We start from the raw sequence: 5604 nt of genomic DNA, 5'->3' as shown, positions 1-5604 counted from the left end.
CAGGTACATCATCGTGTGTGTTGCACAAAGTGTTGCTTAGAAAAAAACAAGTGTAAGTAAGCTTTCTCTTTCAGTGAAAAGTAAGGGGGTAAAAGAAGAGCGAGAAAGAGTGAGGGTGACAAATCTGCTGCCAATCTTCTGAAACAGGAAAGTCACACATGCTTCACCATGCCTAGCAGTGACTGTGTGTTTTCTCCCCTCTGTTCGTCAGGGGATTCAGGGGAAAGTAGGCCGAGCTCAGGGGTCTGCACAGCCAGGCACAGAGCATTTGATGCGTGACCGAAAAGTGTGTGTCATGTTTATTTGGGTGCGTGTGAATCGTTGAGTCACTGGGGTGCACAGAGGGCCTTTATGAGTGGAAGTGTCTGTGTGTATATGTACTACGGTCCCATGTTTCCATGGGACTGAAATGTTTACCATTGTGGGTTTTTTTAAAGTATGTTATCCATCCTGCATATAACAGTTGCAAGTGTGACTTTCTTTTCTGGCATTGCAGATTTCAACTGACTGGTAGTCCGCTCTCTATTTCTGATAGGTAGCAATCAATGCTTATGAACACAGACTATGTATATTGTGGGTACAAGCTAGTGAACCACTTCTGGTAAATAAACTGGAAGGAAGAGAAATCTGTGTTAGTTGGCATTAGTGTGGCATAGTGGTTAGAGTAGGTAGCCTAGTGGTTCGAGCATTGGACTTGTCACCGAAAGGTTGCAAGATTGAATCCCCGAGCTGACAAGGTAAAGATCTGTCGTTCTGCCCATGAACAAGACAGTTAACCCACTGTTCCTAGGCCGTCATTGAAAATAAGAATTTGTTCTTAACTGACTTGCCGAGTTAAATAAAGGTAAAAAAAATATATATATATCAACAGCAGTCGCTGATAGTAGAGGAAGAGAAAGTTGATTGTTTTTCATACTAGCACTGACTTTGCGGATAAGTACTTTGAGGGAAAATTGACTTGCTACAACTGTGATGTGGTTGTCTCACCCAGCTATCTTAAGATGAATGCACTAATTGTAAGTGTTTCTGGATAAGAATGTCTGCTAAAATGACTCAAATGTCAAATGTTAATCTGTTGGTGCTGATTTCGGGAAGTGTTTTCAATTGATGCAAAATATAATTGAATGGTAAAAACATGCTGAATGTAACCAGTCATTCAATGGACCAGGGAAGTGAATTCACTTAACTCTGCCCTGAGGAAACTTCATTAAATCTCCATCCCAAGAATGTGAATCAAGCTAGAGTGAAGTGAAGTGAATTTGATGTTTGTCTAGCAGCATATACCATATCATCATGTCAATCATCACACACACACACACTTCTCTTCATGGCTTTATTTCCTGGAAGCATCAGGGGCAGTTGCTGATTCTAAATGATCAGCCCTGCATCTGAATGCAGCATGCCACCCACACAGTTTCGGCTAAACTCACACCATCGCACACACAGACAGTGTGTCCTCTCTCTCTTTTTAAAAGCCCTCCCTCTTACTTTCTAAGATAAATGTTTGTGCATTTCCTATGCAATTATGTATGTTTTCAATGTCAAACAAATGACAAAGTCTCTTTATAAACACACTCTCATCGACACAGAGCATTTCTTTGAAATGGGACTGCCTGGGGATGTGGAGTTGTTTGGGTTGCCAGACTCGAGAGCGCTACTGGAAATGACTGCTTTCACTTTTTGATTCTGATCACTGGAGTATTCTAAGTAGTATTACTTGAAGAGTATATATAGCCTCTGTGAATGCACACAATGAGGTACATGTTTAACATTTCACCATCTATCATTCAAATCACTTGCTGGGAAATACTGTCTGTGTCTGTGTGTGACTGACCTCCAAACAAAAGTACAAGTCCTCGCATGCCAGACGTATGCTACCGTAAATATGCTAAGTAATTGTACTGCAATGGTTAACAGCATTTTTTTTTTAAACACTATTTCCAAATTGTCATTTTTTCGCATTTAAAAGTAATCCTTAAAGCTAGAATAATACACTTAAACAATAACAAATCGTTCTCCCTGGCCTTGTTTTGCTGATAGGCTAAGGGACAGGGCTGGAGAAATGTAACCAGTCGAAAATTCATAGGCAAAGCTATGGATGCAAGGACTGACCCTCCATGATATCAACATTATAGTTATAACCATGTTTTGAGGCTATACAGTGTTTGTTTACATTTAGGTTGTTTACAAACATTGGAGTAAAACACGCTTATATTTTGGGTTCTGATGGGGTATGACAGCTGAACTGAGCTCAAGAGGCATTTCTAAGTTATATACTTCAAGAATCAATGGGTATTATCATTAATGTAATTCTATTTATTTAAAGATGCAAGAATATGACAGTAGTAAAATAATATCAATACTTTTAATTAGGCCATAACTGTTTGTGAGAGTGAGTTTTGCCAGATTATTTTTGTATGCTGGTGTTGAGATGTTTTTCTGCCTTCTTGCCACACAGGTCAACTCCACCATTCTGGGAAATGAAGATGTGGTGTACTATAGCTCCATCCATCCAGCCTCACCCAGACCAGTACCGCCCACCTCACATTCACTTCTGCTATTTCTCTAAAAAGGAACCGTCTCTAGTACTAAGACCAAATACACAAGTAAACATGGAAAACATTTACATTGCCTTCAGAAAGTATTTATACCCCTTGACTTATTTCACATTTTGTGTTACAGCCTGATTTCAAATTGGATGAAATAGATGTTTTTCACACCCATCTACACACAATATCCCATAATGACAAAGTGAAAACATGTTTTATTTTATTTTTGCACAGAAATATCTCATTTACTTAAGTATTCACACCCCTTTGCTATGACACTCCAAATTGAGCTCATGTGCATCCAATATCCAAACAAGTCTCTCACCGTTCTGCCCCCAGTGTCACGTCCTGACCATAGTAAGATGTGCTTTTCTAGAGTAGGTAGAGTAGGTCGGGGCGTGTTTTTCAGGGTGTATTGTGTTTTTCTATGTTTTCTATTTCTATGTTTAAGTTCTAATTTTTCTATTTCTATGTTGTTGTTTTTTGGGTTGATATCCAATTGGAGGCAGCTGGTCCTCGTTGCCTCTGATTGGAGATCATATTTAAGTAGGGTTTTTTTTCCACCTGTGTTTGTGGGTAGTTATTTTCTGTTTAGTCTTTGTACCTGACAGAACTGTATTTCTGATCGTTTGCCTTTTGTTATTTTGTCTTTAGTATTTTTGAGTTAATAAATATCATAATGAGCACTCAACACGCTGCGTTTTGGTCCCCTCTATACGACGCCAGTTACACCCAGCTGTGCCCTGGACACCATATGTGAATTGATTGCCCCCACCATCTATCTTCAGAGCTCATGCTCTTAGGTGACCTAAACTGGGACATGCTTAACACCCCAGCCATCCTACAATCTAAACTTGATGCCCTCAATCTCACCTACCAGGTACAACCCCAAATCCGTAAACACAGGCACCCTCATAGATATCATCCTAACCAACCTGCCCTCCAAATACACCTCTGCTGTCTTCAACCAGGATCTCAGCAATTACTGCCTCATTGCTTGCGTCCGTAATGGGTCTATGGTCAAACGACCACCCCTCATCACTGTCAAACGTTCCCTAAAACACTTCAGCGAGCAGGCCTTTCTAATCAACCTGGCCCGGGTATCCTGGAAGGATATTGACCTCATTCCGTCAGTAGAAGATGCCTGGTTATTCTTTAAAAGTGCTTTCCTCACAATCTTAAATAAGCATACCGCATTCAAAAAATGTAGGACCAAGAACAAATATAGCCCGTGGTTCACTCCAGACCTGACTGCCCTTGACCAGCACAAAAACATCCTGTGTCGTACTGCATTAGCATCGAATAGCCCCCGCGATATGCAACTTTTCAGGGAAGTTAGGAACCAATATACACAGGCAGTTAGGAAAGCAAAGGCTCGTTTTTTCAAACAGAAATTTGCATCCTGCAGCACAAACTCCAAAAACTTCTGGGACACTGTGAAGTCCATGGAGAATAAGAGCACCTCCTCCCAGCTGCCCACTGCACTGAGGCTAGGAAACACTGTCACCACCGATAAATCCACGATAATTGAGAATTTCAATAAGCATTTTTCTACGGCTGGCCATGCTTTCCACCTGGCCACCCCTACCCTGGTCAACAGCCCTGCACCCACCACAGCAACTTGCCCAAGCCTCCCCATTTCTCCTTCACCCAAATCCAGATAGCTGATGTTCTGAAAGAGCTGCAAAATCTGGACCCATACAAATCAGCCGGGCTAGACAATCTGGACCCTCTCTTTCTAAAATGATCAGTCGAAATTGTTGCAACCCCTATTACTAGTCCGTTCAACCTCTCTTTCGTATCGTCTGAGGTCCCCAAAGATTGGAAAGCTGCCGCGGTCATCCCCCTCTTCAAAGGGGGAGACACTCTAGACCAAAACTGCTACAAACCTATATCTATCCTACCCTACCTTTCTAAGTTCTTCGAAAGCCAAGTCAACAAACAGATCACCGACCATTTCGAATCCGACCACACCTTCTCCGCTATGCAATCTGGTTTCCGAGCTGGTCATGGGTGCACCTCAGCCACGCTCAAGGTCCTAAACGATATCATAAACTCCATTGATAAGAGACAATACCGTGCAGCTGTTTTCATAGACCTGGCCAAGACTCTGTCAATCACCACATTCTTATCGGCAGACTCAACAGCCTTGGTTTCTCATATGACTGCCTCGCTTGGTTCACCAACTACTTCTCAGACAGAGTTCAGCGTGTCAAATCGGAGGGCCTGTTGTCCGGACCTCTGGCAGTCTCTATGGGGGTGCCACAGGGTTCAATTCTTGGGCTGACTCTTTTCTCTGTATACATCAAGGATGTCGCTCTTGCTGCTGGTGATTCTCTGATCCACCTCTACGCAGACGATACCATTCTGTATACTTCTGGCCCTTCTTTGGACACTGTGTTAACTAACCTCCAGACGAACTTCAACGCCATACAACTCTCCTTCCGTGGCCTCCAACTGCTCTTAAATGCAAGTAAAACTAAATGCATGCTCTTCAACCGATCGCTACCAACACCTGCCCGCCCATCCAGCATCACTACTCTAGACGGTTCTGACTTAGAATATGTGGACAACTACAAATACCTAGGTGTCTGGCTAGACTGTAAACTCTCCTTCCAGACTCACATTAAGCATCTCCTATCCAAAATTAAATCTAGAATCGGCTTCCTATTTTGCAATAAAGCATCCTTCACTCATGTTGCCAAACATACGCTCGTAAAACTGACTATCCTACCGATCCTTGACTTCGGCGATGTCATTTACAAAATTGCCTCCAACACCCTACTCAGCAAATTGGATGCAGTCTATCACAGTGCCATCCGTTTTGTCACCAAAGCCCCATATACTACCCACCACTGCGACCTGTATGCTCTCGTTGGCTGGCCCTCGCTTCATATTTGTTGCCAAACCCACTGGCTCAAGGTAATCTATAAGTCTTTGCTAGGTAAAGCCCCACCTTATCTCAGCTCACTGGTCACCATAGCAGCACCCACCCGTAGCACGCGCTCCAGCAGGTATATTTCACTGGTCACCCGCAAAGCCAATTCCTCCTTTG

The sequence above is a fragment of the Salmo salar genome, chromosome ssa12 (assembly GCF_905237065.1).
Source record: "Salmo salar chromosome ssa12, Ssal_v3.1, whole genome shotgun sequence".
In the NCBI taxonomy this organism is placed as follows: domain Eukaryota; kingdom Metazoa; phylum Chordata; class Actinopteri; order Salmoniformes; family Salmonidae; genus Salmo; species Salmo salar.
Note: the sequence above shows the minus strand (reverse complement) of the source record.